Source organism: Strix uralensis, chromosome 1 (assembly GCF_047716275.1).
Source record: "Strix uralensis isolate ZFMK-TIS-50842 chromosome 1, bStrUra1, whole genome shotgun sequence".
NCBI lineage: Eukaryota > Metazoa > Chordata > Aves > Strigiformes > Strigidae > Strix > Strix uralensis.
In genome coordinates, this window is record NC_133972.1 from 122,000,227 (window position 1) to 122,018,926 (window position 18,700).

Here is an 18,700-nt window from a genome sequence, read left to right on the forward strand (position 1 = left end):
TTGTTGGGAAAACAATGTTGGAATAGAGAATTCACTTGCATTGTCACGGACACATTTGCAAAATGGCACAATTTTCTCAGCAATTTCATTCAACAAAGGGAGAAAAGTTGTGAAAATTTTGCAAAAAGCTCTTTTGTCACTTTTAGAAACATTTTGAGGTTTGTTTTTCTTCTTTTTCCAAAAGGACTGTTCATTTAATTTTACATTTCATTATGAAATCTAAAATGGGCACATCTCAGAATGAAATATCTAGGTCAACCTGACACTAATCCTTTATGAAATACCCTTCTGCATAGAACTTGTGAAGTTACTGGTGCCGTAGCTAATGAGGACGAGTGGCCAGTCCTTTGCCAAATGGAATTTCCATCTTCTCCAAGGCTCTATTAATAAACTGTGACTTCATGGGGTCTGGAAGGTCATGGGTTTTTTTCACTGCACACTTGCTAGAATCAGATTTGCTCACCTTGGATAATAGCAGCTTGGGGACAAATGATTACTATATGGTCTCATTACCAGACTGCCTGACCTGACACAGCTTCTACTGAATGGTTTCTGTAGTCAGCTTTTGTTATGCATTTTCTAGGAGTTACCTTTTGCTGCTGCTATTGTTCCCAACTCACCTAGCATGGACACTCATTATTTCTCTGCTCTCTCACAAGGTTTTTAATAGCACAACATGGTATGGCAATAAGTTTAGAATTGCACCCATCCTTTTATTACTGTTACCCCATCTTCCATCACCCCATCACAATCCACTTATTTTCCTCATTCATCTGCTCTATCTTTTCTCATAGCTGATACTCTCTTTGAGGCAAGTACTATAATCCACTTTTTTTCTAAACGGATACCTTTACATAACAGGCTCCCTCAGTGGAACTCCCCTCTGTATTTACCTGGTACAAGCACTGGCTAACACCCTAATTCTACAAATAGTCATAAGTGAGATTTAGGTGACTGGTTGAATGATGTCCACCTTCACTGTCACAGAAAAAAAATACAGTACTGAAGTTCAATATCAATTCATTCTCATTTTTTATACTTTGCTTCGTTTCCCATGCTCTGCAGTATACTGCATCAGTGCTCCATGCCAGAGAGAGGCAGCTGCAAGCAGGCAGACACACTGTTAGCGAGGCCATCACCTCATCTAAGAAACATCTGACTCCAAGCAAGCTGCAGCAGATTTCGTAGGTCCTCCCTACATAGAAGACTGACAATGTCCCATACACTGTCTCTGTAGCCTCAAAGCTCCTTTCTGCCCCAGCTCAGCCAGTCTGCCCTAGTTCAAAAAGCCTCTTCAGACAGATGGGTAACTTCTACTTCCCTTATTGCCTGGCAGTGAAAAGAATACGAAACACTTGGGTGGCAGTGGAAGTCTGATTACTCTTTTTCTAAGCCTTCGCAGAAGAAAAACTATACTCCGCACGCTCTGTGATTTTGCTTTTTGACCACAAGATGTCTCCTTCAAACCATGGAAGTAGCAAAAGGCTGTCAGACAGACTGGGGAGGTGGACACATATACAACGTGCAGGCCTGGCACTTAGGCCCAAGTTTGTCTTACACTTGCCTAATATGAAAGTCGATTCAGATTCATCTCACTTGTTCCAGCAATTCCAACAACAAGAAGTCTGCGGCATGGAAAGGATTTTTAAATTTTATTTTAACCCTCATACTAGTTTCCTATAAAAGTTTACAAATGTTATGAAAATGTCAGTCCCCATGCAGTCGTGGTAAAAAGAGGGCTTATCACACCAAGCAGCCTCCAGGGAACTGCCTGACAGGAGCTTCCCAATGCATGTCCCATCTCCCACCCAAGAGAATAGCCTCCCAGTGAGCAACAGTCAGCTTTGACAAAAGAAGGAAAATCTGCCTAAACTTCTCCTTGGAGGGACAGACAAACTGAAACAATCTGTAAGCGTTCACAGAGACAGTTTACAAATACCCTATGTGCAATAAGAGACTGACAGACACAAGGTGCTGAGAAACGGCTGTGAAAAACAACGTGCAAAGGAACAAGAACTTCCTAGAACTGCAGTATTTCCAGGATAGAAGCTTCAAGAACAGCATGAGTTGGTTTGTGCAAACATAGCGAGTATTAGGCTTTTCTTTGTAGCAGAGTTATTTTTAAGCTTGTCCAATACTGGTTATTGTCTTGGTCCACAGTGGAGCGGCTCTGTGTATAGCCTGCGTTCATTGTTTCTTTTCATGTCCAATGAGGCCCTCAGCATGTAGTCAATGTTTCAGTTAATGCATTTCTTCATCCATACTCTAATGCCACATTAAAGAGCAGACTCACCCTTGGATTGCTCTGTTTCTATTGTAGGTTCTCCTTTTAGGAATGTAATTGGCCAGAACTTGTAATGTAACTAGATTGGCCACTTTGAAGTTAGAGCTAGCCAGGATGCTTCAGAATATTTGTTTCTAAAACTTTCCATTAAAAAAGAATGGGACACCCCCTCACCCCCACCCCCCCACCCTGTGTTTAGAAATTCAGCACATTTATTTTAAAAAACTCAAACAGTTATTGATATTTTTTCAGCTTGAAGTTTGGGGGATTTTTAAAAGAAACTATGCAAATCTTCAGAGATCTTCTGACAAAACATGCATTTTTGTCCTCATCAATTATCTTTCGCTGGAAGAAACTCATATTGAAGTAAGTTCTTAAAATTGAAAGTGTCTGTTTTATTAAATGATTCACTCTTTTAAGTGTGTCATTCAATTGATATTTACAATTTATAATTGCAGCTTGTAAGGCACAGAGGCATGCAAAAAAAATTAATATTAATTGCATCATTCAGATTGACAGGAGAGCTCCTGTGACTTAAGTAAATCACAGAGATGGAGTCAGGGAAGAAACCCTGCTCTCAGGATTACCAATGCTGTACCAGATCAACAGACCTGAACAGATTTCTGAATCAGGCTTCTTACCTGAAATCAGCGTCAGGGCAATTGTCGCAGTACTTCCTCAGGCAGCAAGCTCTGTGGAGAAGGAGCCTTAAGGAATAAGCAGATGTTGGGAATGATGGCCTGCACTGTAACTCCCAAAGGCTGTGCTTAAAAATACAGCCACTACAGACAAGAGGCTAAACCGACCCCCTCCACAAGCCCTGTAGTCTAGTATTAGAGCACCTATCCCAGCAGTAGGCTTCTCCTTACTCCACATTTAAAGATGTCTTTTATGCATTTGTCTGCTACTTAGCATGTGATACATGTAAAGGGGTATTTGAAGGCAAAAGTGCCTGTTGCAGGAAAGAGGAGAAGGGTGTAACTTCACCTCGGTACTTTCCAAGTTACATTCCTTTTTATTAAAGGATATGCTCTCCTCAACAACGTTTTCTCTCATGAGCAGCTCCACTGAGGTCGGTGACACTGCTTTAGGCTGTAGGATTCAGCTGTAAGTGAATGTAAGTCATTACCCAAAAAAGGCAAGTGAAAAATCCTACTGGCTTTTGAATAAAGTTTTTGTAAGAAATCTGAATGATACCAAGGGCTGTTCTGAGGTGTAATACAGAAACTGATCTATGGTCTTCATGTGAAATTAAATATATACCTCCAAAGTGTACTATGAAATACTATAGTATGAAAGAATCACCTAAGCACTTTTGTAAATTTCTGGTCTTGAAATATTGATTCAACAATTTTGAAGGGCCACTAGGATTTTCTATAAATACAAAACCAAGTTAGCCACGAAATTTGTTGTATAAGTGCATAGGCTACTGCATTCCTCTATACAATGTGTATTGTGCAATTTATTATTTATATATGATACTTCTTGTCCATCATGAACCATTGTTAAAAGTAGATGTAACTCAGAATACTTGAAAAGATGGGTGAATGTGTTTTAATTTTAAATTAACTGTGGAAAATGTATAAATAAATGGGTAATTACTACTGTCTGAGTTCTGTGATGGTAACTACAGGACTTAATGAGCATTTAATTGAGTGGTAGCCACTGTCTTTGCTAAAATTGGTAGCTAGGCCTTGAGCTGAAGTATTCTGATTTCCTGAAACCTTCCCACAGAGATGTCTCAATTTGTCAATTTTCTTAGAGCCCATACAAATAAGCATATGTGTGTGTGTAAATGTAGGGGGGGATGTGTGCATTTCCTGCATGGCACGCTGAGAACACTGGTTAATGTTTGATTTGCACAAGCACTTTTTACACAGGTGTGTTTGTTTTTCCTGATGATCTTAGCCAACACACCTGACATCTGACTAAAACCTGTGAACACTTAAGTGTTATTTATTGGTGGAGTCACAAACTATGTTCACTCAGAACCAGCTCTAGCTTTAAACTCACCAAAATCAGCTTTGTCCAACCTAATCTCTTCTCTCCTTCCCCAAAAATACAATAGCTGAACTCTCACTGGGAGGTCCCTGCCTCCCTTGTCAGAGCTGATATAGAAAGAAGTAAACACTAACCAAAACAACCTTAAACTAGTCTAATACTTCTTAGCATCTACATGTACCAAGTTCACCAAGAAACCAAACTCTTTTGTACCAAAATAGCAAGAAATTAAGCCCCGCTGTACTTAACCTCAAATGTAACTGTAGAACTAAGCATAAATCATTCCTTGGTTTACAATCAGCTGCTGTGCTTAACCTGAAGCAAACTGAGCACTTTAGCCCTCAGTGTCCTAATCCTTACACTTCACCATCATCCAGAAACTCCTGACTCTGAATGAGCCATAAATTATTTCCCAGCATAGATTGTGTTCTTCCTGTACATCTTGCAGAATTCAGCAGTAAACCAAATCCTTCAGTTCCTGTTTACTTGAACCCAAACCTAATCTCAAATCCTTGATATAAGACTAATTTTATTCTATCCCAGAACAGATCAAGCTATCTAGCTTTTGTTACCCTGAATGTAATTCAGCCTACCCTTGCTTCATTCCTCATCAAAGTCCAACAGGTCTTAGAAGATCCTAAATTTTCCCAAATTCTTCAGATCCCTGTGAACCAAACTCTAACATTAACCTTAACCCAACCACAGCATTTACATGTATCCTACCAATCCCCTCCAACACCAGCCCAAACAGTGAGCTATTTTCCCCTACCAGTCTCAGTCTGCAGCTTAACCCTGTGCGTTTCTTGGATCCAGCGGTCTTAAACCCTGAGTTAGGGCCAAACTCTAACCCTAGCTTTAATCAGTGCTGAGAGTTTAATATGCAGTTGTGCCTAGCATCTCCATTCCCTGCCACCTTTCTGGATCTGGCCTTTCCATCTGAACATCTAGCTGCAGCTCCAGGCTTCACTGCAAGGACCCACATCCTATCCTGTCCTGCTACCCTGAAATGTCCCCTACCAGCAGTAGTCCCCATTCTAGTTTGAATGTTCTTGTAGGAATACACAATAAGGACAGAATTTCACACTTTTTCAAAACCCAAATCTTTACCCCAATCCTAACACTAGGCTCAGAACTGACCCTTCTCAGTTCATAGCCACCAACCCCCAGCCATTTTCCCATTTTCATGACAGCAAGGAATGAAGAAATTCACCAAGATCCTGCAGCATCCATGAGGAGAAGGACAATGTTTAGAGGTAATGAGTTGGTGATTTTGGGCCCATGATGCAGCCATGATTACAATTAGAGCTAAAATTCACCAGCAATGCCGAAACCAATGAGTCGCAATTATTGCTAGTCCCTGTAAGGTGCATGGTGCTAGGTAAGACCTTCTGCTGGGAGGGATGAGTGATGCATGCAAGATTTGGGTAGGCTGCATCCAGCAGAATATGGTTAATATTCAAATTAGGGCTTCTGAAGAAATGAGCTGAGACAGAGTTTTGCTGATTGTTGAGTTTTACAAAGCCTAATGCCAGGAGCACCCAAATATCTTAACTGGAGTACAAGTGGGGATCCATGGGTAATGTTTAAGCTGGAAGGAGGGATAGGATATTTGGTAGGATTCAGGTCACCTGTAAATAAAGATCTGGTGTTTTTTGTGGATTTTTCAAGGCCAGAAGGCTTGTGACCAGTGCCATGGCCACAGTGAGTTTAAGATGATCTGGGAGAAACTGAGGCCCCTGTTTTGTAGCCATTCTAGGACTGGGATCATGGATTCTGGGTGGAAAGGACAGAAGATTTTTGCTTCTAGCATTTCGCAAGTCCTGTACATCCTAAAGTCAACTTCTGTTTAAAGCTAGGGTTGGAAATGGCATTACATTTGGAGTATGCAATGAGGAGCTGGTGCAAGGGATGTGGGGTTGTATCTGACAGAGATGCTCAGGATTATAAAGTGGGGCTCGATACTAGGAGTTGAAAATGGCTTTTCGTTATTTATTAGCCACATGGGAACTATTTTTGGTAGTTGAATCTGCTTGTAGATCCTTGGCTTTCAGCAACCGGTTTTTTTAAAATGAGACTGGACATGCTCCTTTCCCCGAGGGAGACTGGGAAATCAGCTGTAATCATGCAGAGACATGAGGCATGGCTACAGTGGCGAATTCTGGGTACGTGAGCTTGAAAGAAACTTGGATTACAGAGGACTAGGTAATGTGCCAGGATTTCAGCAGGGAGGTAACCTCTATGGCAGGCGCCCAGGGAAACAGGCAGGCTGGTTCAAGTGCGAGACACGGAAGTGTGGGATCATAGCTGAAGCGCTTGGAGTGATATAATTAACTTGAAAGAGGGATGCAGCTGCATAAACTTCACATCCATACTCACTCTAGAGAAGGAGCAAGCTCCTGTGATTGAAGTGTGATAAAAGGAGCCCTTCATTTGGCGGCACAAAGCAATGCATGTTGAGGTCCAAAAAGCAACTTTTCCGTCTATGAGGGTAACTCTTTTTGCCCATCCACCTGTGTGTACTTGCATGCTCTGCAGAAAGATGTAACAAAATTATGTCAACAGTCACAAGAGTACTTGACCTGTTTCTTTCCCTTTACAATAGCCCACAGAGCCCAAAGATGGCTGGGCCATGTGAGCCACCCCCTCCAGAGACCTGCAGCCATAGCTGCTCCTCCTGGGTCAGCCGGCACGGTGCCAGGCTTACCGCTGTTCTGCCAGAAATACACAAAGTACAGCATACAGGACGAGTGCAAATATCCAACAGAGATGTTAAAATGAGGCTTGTATCCTCATCTGGAGTAAAGTGCCGTATTGCTGACTGCAGAAACATATACCACCTGAGGATGGCAAAGGGCCCTTTAAAGCACAGAGCAAAAGCAAAACTGAGAATCAAGTAGAAATACAGATTTTAAATATTATAATGAACGCTGTGGAATTTCAGAAAGCATAGAAGCCCTGTCACAATTAAGGCAATGTTAGTATCAGACCAGGACTCCTTAAATGCGACTTTCAGACCAGCATCTTGAATTCTGTTACTCCACCCAGAGGTGTCGATAGGTTGTATTTCACCACCCAGTGAGACATGCTGGCAGTGCAAAAACATGCTCAGACATAAAAATGCAAATCAACTCACCTCATTAAATTCTACATAGGGGATCAAATGCTGTATAACAGTTACTTTTTTTTTTTTTTAATTAACCATTTGCAGAGAGCAAGACAAATTCTTCCAGCTTTCTAATTGACATCAGAGCAGGCTCTGGGTTAATTCTTTGCTCTAAGAAAGAATAGAAGTGCTGTGGCCCGTAAAGAACAGCTGCTGCTTACATGGGAGTTTAATGCATTTGAATACTTTGTGTATTAAAAATGTATTTACTTTTGGGCCATTTTTACCCTTTTATCAGTGAGTGTCTTTGCTTATGCAGGACATGATGAATTATTCTTTTTAAAAAATCCATATTTCCTTCATTTTATCTTAGTCAAAAACACCTTGTATTTGCACTAACAATGAAAAAAAAGTTTGAGGCTTTTTTTGCAGGAAAAATAATTTTCTGTAAACAATTTTTAAGTAAGGGAACTACTGTATGAGCCTCTGCCTGTGAGCCCATTTACTTCAGAGTGGGAGATGGACATTCTTCACCAGTTGAAGGAGTTCTTGCTTCCCCTGCCACCACCCCTCAGAGACCAGAGTACAAATGCGTTCATGAATTTAAATACACTTATTTTAAATAAAGAATCCACAGGAGTCACAGAAAAAAAACAACATGCCAAGATTTACAAGTGTTCAAAGTTAAACCTTTAATGTGCAGCCTAACCTACTCCTTTCACAAGCGTATTTGCCTTCAAGAACATGCAGTATTCATTAGTGCATACAGGGAGACCAACATCTGTATTCATGGATTTGCACATACAGGGAATGAATGTAAACCATTTTTCAGGTCCATGCTGGATGCTCATATTGAATTATTGTCCTTAGACTTAGTTGTAAATGTAGCATTTCTATGCACACAGCCATACCAACTCTGTTTCCCTTGAAGAATATATTATGATAGGGATCCCCACAAAAGCCAAGGGCAAGAAGGTCTCCCAGGGTGCTTTTGAAAGTCTTCCCCACAAAAGTTTGTCTTCAAAGGCTGTCCGAGTTCAGATGTTCCGAAGTCGCAGCTTATTTTTTTAAAGTTCTCCACGAAGCTTTGTTGCTGTGTGGCCTCAGGACAGTTCTGCTATTTATTTTTATTTGACTTGCCCAGAAAAAATAAACCAGGTGGAACCAGGAAACCAAAATAATCTACTTACTAGCTTCCACAAGAGGGTGCAGTTGCATTTTGTTAAATCTGGAGCCAACCACAACTAATAAACGGACTGCAGCAACAGCTGCCTAGCTGCCTACAGAAATGACTAACAAAACAATTATAGAAAAAAAAACACTTCATCAAGAGCAGTGAAAGACGAGAAAAATTATATTCAAACACACTGAATGTATTAATAAACAGCACTGTTTGTCAGGTGATGTTGAGTAAAAAGACTAATAGACTTAAAATACCTTTCAAACCTCAGCGGGATCCATTTGTAATTTGTTTTCTTTGAGCTAGTGAAGAGCCACAAGTGCTCCAAGGGGAAGTCCTCAGCTATTAAGTCCACTCTTCCATTTTAATTTGACTTCCCAGACATTCCCAGAAACATTATGCAGGAAGCAGAGCATTTTCTGATTTTACCAGCATAAATCTACAATGACCCTGGGCCCTTCAATAGCTCACCCTGCATTCCCTGGGGTGTGATGAAGGTCAGAGCCATTAGTGGCCATTTTGCATGTCAGACTAGCAAGGGTTGTTTATATTACTGTAGTTTTTATTATGAAAGCACCTAACAGACCTGCCATAGGGATTAGCAACCCATTGTGAAAACCGTACACACAAAGAACAAAAAAAATGATACATACCTGCAAGACCCAGGTGAAAGATTGTATAACTTAGCTGACCAAATGATCCATGTGCCAACAGACATGATGCCAACAGTCATCTTCAAATACCTGTCGAGCTCTTGATTTGGTTTGTTGCTCTGCTCTTCTTTCTCCTTGGTCCTTTAAGCCCATGTCACCCAAAGCTGTGCATTCCCCATGTCTCAGTGCCTTCTGATCAATATGGGACACTTTGGTCTGGCAGAAGTGACTGGGCTCAAGTGTGGGTGAAATCTGAGAGGTGGTGATAAATATTCAGAGTGCTTGACACTGGCTGGTCTGTTGGTCACTTCTGCTCCTAAACTTGAGTGAATTACCCATTTATTATACTTGGAAAAGCACGATTAACTTGGGCAATGGGAAATAACATGCTCTGTCTTCTACCCAGTACTGTCAGGATGAAGCTTGACCTGATACAGAAGAAGCCAGGACAAAGTCTGTCACATTTAAAGCAGAAGTTGGCCTGAAAAACAGACATTAAGATGGCCATCAGTTCTGGAAAATCAGTGACTCATGGCCACTGTTACAAGGCTATAAAATGGCCTGGCAGGTTATCCTAACTACCCAAATCTTCAAAATTCAGTAAGAGTACCGCATCTCATATTTTTCCCCAAATACTTTGCTGTCGTTGTTAAAAAGAGGTTGATGCCTATTTTTTAGAACTGAACTAAATAACGATTAATTTTGCTGTACGTTTATAAAGCTAAAAGTATGTTTCCAAACATACAAGCCTTTGCTTGGTGGACAGAGACTTTTTTTTAAAAGCAGTGTTCAACTTTCTAAAAATGCCCAGTCCTAGCAAAACAACTGTGAAATCTCAGATGTGATTTTTTCATCTGAAAGGCCCAAGCCTTCCACCAGAGCTCTTTTAGGTTTTTTAAACAGAGTTTTTGAGTGCCTCTGTGAAACATCATATTTTAAGTATGTTGAAACATACTAAGTCGTGCCACATGGATTTCATCATGTTATGTTTGGTATCTATGAAATATACTTACCTTCATATAAAATTCTTATTGCTAGGTTGGAGCAGTCCTAAGATTCTCTAGGGAGGACATTTTCAAATGCGCTTACTTTTGGCTTGACTGCTTCCCTCTATTGCTGCTCCAGAATTTTCTGTTCATAGTTTTTAATAGAAAAGTGGTTTCTGTAATGTTGACTTTTTTCCACAGGAAAAAGTTGGTTATGCCAAAACAATGTAATGTCCCTTTGGGAAAATAAAAAATCAAAATGTTTTGAACTGTCCAAGTGAATCTAAATGTTTTGCTTCAGGATGGTATGTCATTACTCATCATGAGCTTGTCATGGTTTAGGTCCCTCATTTTCCCCTGTCATCTGGGGTTCCTGAATGGATTACATTTTCCATCAAGAACAATAGACTCCCCTCTAGCTGTGTTATGATGATATATCAAAGATGTCCCAAGCCCACATTTTAAAACCAAAATATTTTGGAACTTTCCATGTTTTATTTTTCTTCCCAATTAGAAAACAAAAGTAAAAATATGGGACAACGTAGAACACGCAGTCTGATTTTCAATGGGCTCTATTTTCAAGGAACAAGGAGTGGGCTAAGCAAATTCTTGTGCTTTGGAAAATCCCACTTTAACCAAAAGTGAAAGGAAGAACAAGCAGAATTAAGCAGCATGTGAGCCATACTAATGTAATCTTTAATGTCAGGTATTTTTCTTTATATCTGTCTGCATATTATTAACTAGCATTGCCCCATTATTATGAGAATGATGAATGTATCTTTATATCCCATCATTTGCAATTTATTCCATGAGAAATGAAATGCCAGATATGCAATGCTATCTAGGTTCCATAAACTGTTTCATGAACTGTAGGAAGCATGAGTAAATAGTGAAATATGATGTTCCTTTAAAAACAAAAATCAAAGATTTTTATATTCCTTCCAACGTTTACACTTCTCTGAAACAACAGGATCAATTACTTGCATATTCACAGAAGAAAAAAAAAAAAAAAAAGTACTTGCCAGCTGCCTTTCTTAGAATAATTCAAAATTTGGAGAAATGTATGTTGGTAAGAACGCTCCTTTCTTAAAAAAAGATTTAAAAAAATAAATTGTCCTCTTTATAGCTTCCAATTTTGAAATCATGACATGTACATAGTTCTCCTGAACCTTTATAGCAGCCTTTTTTCCCCTTTTGAAGAACATGAACATAAAGGTTCTGAGCAGCTGTGATGTGCCATCACAGGCTTCAGGACTCGTGGAGAGGGACTCAGGTTGGGTGGTTGGGTTCTGCTCAGCAAATTTCCCACCCTGAGAGCCAGATGGTCAAGAAACACTGTGATAAAACAGCAGGACAAATCAGGAGCCTGTGGAACAAAGAGAGGAGCAACTCAAAAGTAGTCTTCCTTATTTATTCATTCCTGTATGTTTTTTCTTTTTAAGCAAGGGGTGGAGAAGGGAAGAGCTACTACCATTTTCCCACAATAGTTGTTACATGGTGGGAGGTCCATTCCAGCTCTGCGTTCCTACCTAATTTCAAAGAAATGCTGGCTTAGCCTTCGAAGCCTTGGAACTGAGCATCTCCAAGGGATGTGGGAGGATATGCAGATAGAGATTTTGAAAAACTCACTTCAGATCTACTAAGCCCCTACATGCAAAGTGAGACTGCAGAGGCTTACCTACTGCCCGGTCAGATATGGATGTATTATTAACACATATTGCAAAAGGCATATTCCTGACATCTGCATGGGAGACCTGCTAAATTTCAGATGACTGCATCCAGTTTGGAAGTAGAGGTGCTTCTCTACAACTCAGCTGGCAAAGTTGCTTCCTTCTAACATGTGAAAGCACCAGATTTTCACATTGCAAGTGTCAGAGCAGTGAGGTGGACAATTGCCAAGAGCAACCTTAGCCTAAGAAGTTGAAGTTAGGTGGTTACAAGCAACTGAAAACTCTCACAAACAGTACTAGCAATCATTAACCACAGGAAAGGCTACCAGCTCTGCTTTTAATAAACTCAGGCTTCTTCCATCTCTTAATGGGTTTTTCAGATTTTAAAAATCAGGTTTTCCACAAGTGCACAAGTTCTTGAGTAGTTGTTACCTTGGCTGCCTCATTCATGACTCTCTCATTCAACCTGACACAGATTCTCAGGGAAGAATGGAAGAGATTGCTGGCTGCTTCAGGGGAACAAAGCAGATAGTGATATGGAAACAAAAGGGTATTTATCTGGAGTGGGGTGGGAACTGAGAAAGATGCATGCAGAGCCAAGTTACAGTTAAACATTAGGAAAACAGCGCCATCTAGTCCTTCCTACTCCCCACCACCACTGTTCTCTCCTCATCTATCAAAGCAATCACATCGGGGTTTCCTAAATTCTGAAATTTCAGAAAATCCAGACTGTTCTGGCTGCAGCTGAGGTGGGATAAGTCGTCACCGGTCTCCTCCCCATGTTGTTACCTCTTTCCTCATGTCAGTAAGCACAACTGTATATATGTCACTGCCTAGCAAAGTTGCATCAACATCATCTCATTTATTAGAAAACTATTAGGAGACTTAAACTGGTTAAGATCATGTTGGCAGAACTGCAAAACTACAGGAAAAAACAACAGTTGTAGTTATGCCAACAGACCTGAGGGGACTGTAACCTCCAGTTGAAGGAATGGTGATGAGAAAATGGAAGATGGGAGAGAAACAACCGAGATACTGGGCATGCTGAGAAAAAAATCACACATCTGACGGCTATCCAGTTTTATTGAGATCTCTAAATGGTGCACAACAGTTATGTCCACCTGCAACAGTGAACACCACCACAGTGAAGATCCCCATCCTGATTGAAGCTCCACTCCAAGGATTTGTCTGGCATCCCAGACTGAGGGGATGATTTTGTTCCTGGAACTATTCCCAAAGTAATAAACTTCATCACATTCATCTCTAAATTAAGAAGGAAGGCTTTCTGGTGCCCAGGGTTGTGACAGACAATTATCCTCAAAACATTAGGGCAAGAATAACAACAACCTGGCACAGAAAATTCAGAAGATCTGTTAAGCATTAATGCATAATAAAGGGCACCGACACAGAGGAATTTGTCCATTTTTAGTCAGGGTTGGAGCTCAGAAGAAAGTCTGGAGCAAGGCTGAGCATAAGAACTAACCACCGATGATGATGAGGAGGAGACTAAGGTCAGGGAAGACAGCAGGGACAAGAATGATGGGATGGATGGAGGAGAGGCTGATTAGGAAAGGCTAGTCCCACAGGGCCACATTAAGACTCCATATACAGTTGCTATGTCTTTGCAAAAAGAAAGTTGAATTCTGTTTCACTTGGCTTCGTTTTATGAAGTCATGTATAAAAGCGCCGCAACAGCATATGTGTTCAACCACTAAAATTCAGGGTGCCCTGGAAAAGAGGAGACTGATGCAGAATCCCCTAGCAGAGTTCTCTAAATGCTGTATTAACTTGAATTTTGCAGCTAATAACATTATTGTTTCTTCCACAGTACTATCTTAGGCAGTCAGCACAAGAATAACAAAATAAGTATAACCAATATATATATATATATACAAGTCTCCCAAAGTCAGCAGAAATTTCTCCTTTATACTGGCTACCAAACGAGGTCAGAAGTCTCTTAAAGGCTATGAACGACTCTAGCAGTGATGTCAAAAGCGAAGTCAGTTCAGGTCAGCTTTACCACACATACTCCTTTTTCTCCTATTGTTTGTCCCCTTCCTTTCTGACTAAGAGTACATGACCTGCTTTGTGAGGAGGAAAGCATACATTCCAAATCTCTCAGAAGAGCACAGTGGCCCAAGTAAATACATTAAATTTTTCTGGACATGTATGATTTCACAAGCTTCAGATTTTTCAAACATGACATTTAAATGAAAAATTTTAAAAAATTAATGTTATCTGTGCAGCTTTCAAATTAAATCATGCAAGAACCAAAGATACAGGATGTGTAGTTGCTGCCAAAGCAGGGCTGAGTGTTAAGTGTTCATCATATACAGCACTGCCCTTGAAACAAAAGCAGTAGTTATTTTAAGTAACCATAAGCAATATTCATGTGCAATTCAAAGGAGATCGGATATAAAGAGATAAAGATTAGAGTACATCAATACGGCTTGCATTATACAATGTAATCCAGCGTGTCCGATATAACTGGATGTGACACAAATGTAAATAGCAACAGGTCTGGAAGTGCAGCGTTTTGCAAGATAAAGTCTAGCATTCTTTCAAAAATAACTTTGAATAATTTCAAAAACAATGTTTGAATCAGTGTTTTTCAAAAAGAACCCTCCACATACTTGCTAAAAGTATAATACGCATAAGTAATTAGTCATGTTATACAAGATCAAACAGAAATGCTATTTGAGAAAGAAAGGAGTATTTAATCTTGCAAATAAATGTGCGCACCAAACACAAAGATCCCGGCCATTGGGAGATGCAGAAGCATTTTAAGGCAAAACAGGACATTTGTGACAAAAACATTTTGAAGTTTAACATAAAGCTTAAATAGAATACTTGCTTCAGAATAAGAAACAATGACAGATGCTCACGCAGTCACTTAACACTCCATTTCCTTACTGAACTACTATATTCATATGTAATTTGCATATGTAATATTTGCATTTGAAGATGTTTCACTTTTAAAAATCAGATTTTATTAATAGCTTCACTTGAAGAAATTAACATGACAAAACGAAAACTACCTACTTATTCGACTAACACAATATTCAGATTCAAAAGAAATATCTATCCTTTGCTAAACTCCCTATTCTTAAAAATATGTTAAGTGCTTAAAAGTAAGCATGTGACTAATACTAATTAATTCCAAGAACTGCTTTTTGTCATATGATCACGCAGCACGATGAACAATAGGAACTCGGCCCATGACTTTTAGAAGACGCTGCTATAAAATACCATTGTTTTCCATACTTTTAAAGAGTGATAGCTAGGATGAGGCCTTGACTACCAGTTATTTCTCAAAATGAAGGAATGAATTTAGGTCCAGCAAAACTTTTTATCTCTTTTAAAAGAAAAAACTGTTTGCAGGAGACCATGAACCACTACAATTTTTCTGTTTATTCTAATCTATTGGGGAACAATCCCACCAAGTGTTTTCAAACATGTCTCAATGTTTTCAAGCTACTATAATGTGTACTTAACCTTCGGCATGTACTGTAAAAGCTCTTTAGAAAATCAACCTGCCCATGTACTTCAAAATCACAGGATACAAGTCTTGTACTCTCCAGTCACAAATCACTGAACCCACATCAATGCCTGATATATCTTAGTCTGCCTTCCTCCATCTCTATTCCTCCTTCTTTCTTTCTGCTCTCAGACCTGTATTCCCCCTTATAACCCTAAAAATACTTAATTTGGCATAATATATACTCAATCCTACCAGTCATCAAGTAATTTGAACCAAAAAAAACCATTAAGGATTGTATAAATATAAATGATCACCTTCTTTAGAAATTAATTCAAATATATGAGAATTTTCAAAGATAGCCTACATTTAGAAAGGCATTCTCCATGTACTATTTGCACAAATCTTTAAGATTATGTTAATGCCAACTAAAAATGCAACACAGTTGAGGAGCTGAGCCTGTCTGATGGGCTATGTGGGAAACTGTATCCAGCAAATGGCAGCAACGAACCCCTACAGTGGTAGCATCTCACACCATATCCCAGCCATGCTAAAGCATGTGAGGGCAGCTCCTCCCTCCCCTTCCTGGACAAAGTCAAAAATATTAATTTAAACCAAAAGAATAGAAGGGATGGGAAATTCCTAAAAGCAGGCACTGACTTGGCTCACAGCTGAGATCGGTGCCGTTTCACTTGATGCTGACTCCTGAGCGAACACTGAGCAGTGCCAGTCCACCTGCATGGCTCGTAACAGCACTCCCAGCACCGCAGCAGATTTGAGAGCCCGCTCAGTAACAGCAGTGCAGCAGCATAAGGAGGTTTTACCTAGGCAAAATGCGGTGACAGGTTGCAGGCTAGCTCACAGGCAGAAGGTGGCAATGACGCCCCAAGTCCCCTCCAGTGCAGGATTAAACAGACTGCCCCACCAGCAGTTTGATCGTTTTAAGTCACCTGTTCACCATTTCCTTATAAAAATGAGGAATGCTCAGACTATCAGTGACAAGTGCAAGACATTTTAAGAAGCAGCCAATTTTTCCACTGCAACGAAAGCATGTCTAGCCTCCAAGACTCCTGACTCAAACCCTCATCTATTCTTTCACGCCCATATGGTGTGGGTCTGAGCTTGCTGTCAGTTATGGGACTGGTCATCTTGTCTTCTCCCCAACTGCTCTGCTATTTTAATCACACTGTGCTTGAAATTAAGTGTGCTGGTCTCTCCACTATCAACCCAAGCTGATCGCAGCCCCAGTACTATCTGTGGCAGCTGACAGCACATGTACATGTAAAACAGCAAGTGGAGGCCATGGTTAATGGTTCAGTCTTTCAGAAAGCCACCTAATCTTTCCTTATATTCGTCCTAAGGAGAGAAAGCAATGGGAGAGGTGTGATGGACTGAGAATCCCAACAAACCTTTTGGTGCCACACAGGCACAGCCAGGTGCTGGGAGCAAGGACAGCTACATAATCCTATCCATCAGCCCCGTGCCTCAAACCTAGAAGTCAAATTACAGTGACAGCTGGCAGGAGCCAATATGCCTCTAACTATAAAGCTTCAGTCCAATGCTGAAAAATTTAAGAAAAATTATTAACTTTGAAGCATAATGAAGATGATGACATTCTTAGGGCTCATTTTGGTTTTCAGATACTGAAGTTTTACCATTGTGCTGTAAAATTAACCTCATAGCAATGCTTGCCTGTGTACAGAAAACCTCACAATTGATACTGGAAGTCAAACCTTGTTCTCACTCAAGACTACCGTAAACCCAGCCAGTGCCATAAAGCTGTGGCAGTTCCAGAGCTCCGACCAGCCTGAAAACACTCCTCCTCAGTTAAGTAATTCATCACCCAGGTCAATTTATACGACTCGCTGTTGATTTCTAAATTAAAAATCCATTCTGTATAATGTGATTTAGGCCCCTGCCAGAATAGAACATGATAAACTGCACCACTCTAACGGGATTGCATGAGTATGATTCATGGTAAGGAGTCTCCAAATCTAAAACACTTTTGCTTTTTTGCATTTTGTTAACTGCTTAGTGTATTTATGGTCCTGTAAAAGCAAATGCATGTATTTGCTTTATATTAAAAAAATACAAATGGCCTTACTCCACAGCGTTGCCTGGAAGATAAATTGGACATCCCGTTTCAATTTTTTTTTTTAAGATTAAAAATATATTATATTAGATTATCATTCGCGATCAATACAATTACTGTTTTATATTCAGCCTTTGAACCAAATAAAGAGGCAAGAGACATAAATGCTATTCCAGTGCCAAATTTGACTATTAGAGAGCTGAAAACAATAAAAGAGAATGCTGAATGAGAACTGCCCATTTGCCCATGTAAACTTCAGTAACTTTAGTTCTTTAGAGCTTTTTTAATTTTCTTTCGCTTCTTCCTGCAGTCTGCAATTCTGAAAGCTAGAGGCATTTCAACGACCTTTCTCCGTGAAGCCCACCTTGACACAAATCCAGTTTCTTATTTTTCTTAAAATGCGAAACGCTGACTTCTAGAATTGCGGTAAGTGGGAAACCACCCGTAACATAAAATACCAGGGAGTTACTGGTGCGTTGTCTACAGGCTTGTTCTTTGTGTGCTCAGTGTTTGGGCGACAGGTCTATGGCAGCGCAGCGGTGCAGCACCGGGCTTTCCCGAGCCGCAAGCGCTGCTCCACGCCTGTCGCGACAGCGCCTCAGCCCCCGGCGCCACCCGCTCTTCACAAGGACCGTTTCGCATCGGTTTGACCCAAAGAAATGAATCTACCAAGCCTAAGCCGCGGCCCACCTGGAAATGCCTGGTTGAGGAGTTTAAAAGTTATTTTTGTTCGCCTTTCCCACACCACGCCGAAGGGCTCCGCTGCCGAAATCTTTCAGGTTCAGCTTCTCTGGCGAGAGAGGCTTACCGCGCTCGCCCGCCCGACACGACGGGGAGCGGGAAGCAGCTCAGCGGCTCGGCCGCCCGCCGCCCCCCGCCATTTACCCCGCCAAGGGTCCCACGGCCCAGCCCCGGGAGACAAGGACGGGGGCAGACAGCTGCCCTCGGCCGAGCCACGGCCCACGCGTGGCCCCCGGAACCGCGGGGCAGCGCAGGGCAGAGCAGGGCAAGCCCCGGCTCCCTCCCCGCCGCCGCTGGGGGAGCGGCCGTTCCGCGCTCCGCCACCATGTTGGCTCCGTGCGCAGCGGCGCGGAGGAGGAGGGGGCCGCCGGCGCCGCCAGCCCGGCTCCGCGGGGGCCGCGCGGCTCCTCCCCGCAGCCTCCGAGTCGGGCGTGGAGCCGCTGCCCCGGCCGGGAGGCGCGGCGAGCCGGGCCTGGGGCGCATGGGGCGGCCGCGGGGGCGGGGGCAGCTGC

At 41.4% G+C, this 18,700-nt stretch overlaps 1 long non-coding RNA gene across 2 annotated transcripts; it reads right to left on the reverse strand.

Moving 5' to 3' along the window:
* Positions 1 to 8,055: 8,055 nt before the first annotated feature.
* Positions 8,056 to 18,633, reverse strand: LOC141947702 (uncharacterized). Of its 2 annotated transcripts, XR_012630236.1 has the most exons (3): positions 18,138 to 18,633; positions 10,235 to 11,573; positions 8,056 to 9,702 (listed from the first exon to the last, which is right to left on the reverse strand). It is a non-coding gene; the product is annotated as an uncharacterized LOC141947702 (long non-coding RNA). The 2 variants fall into 2 exon arrangements; XR_012630235.1 differs by lacking the exon at positions 10,235 to 11,573.
* Positions 18,634 to 18,700: the final 67 nt, after the last annotated feature.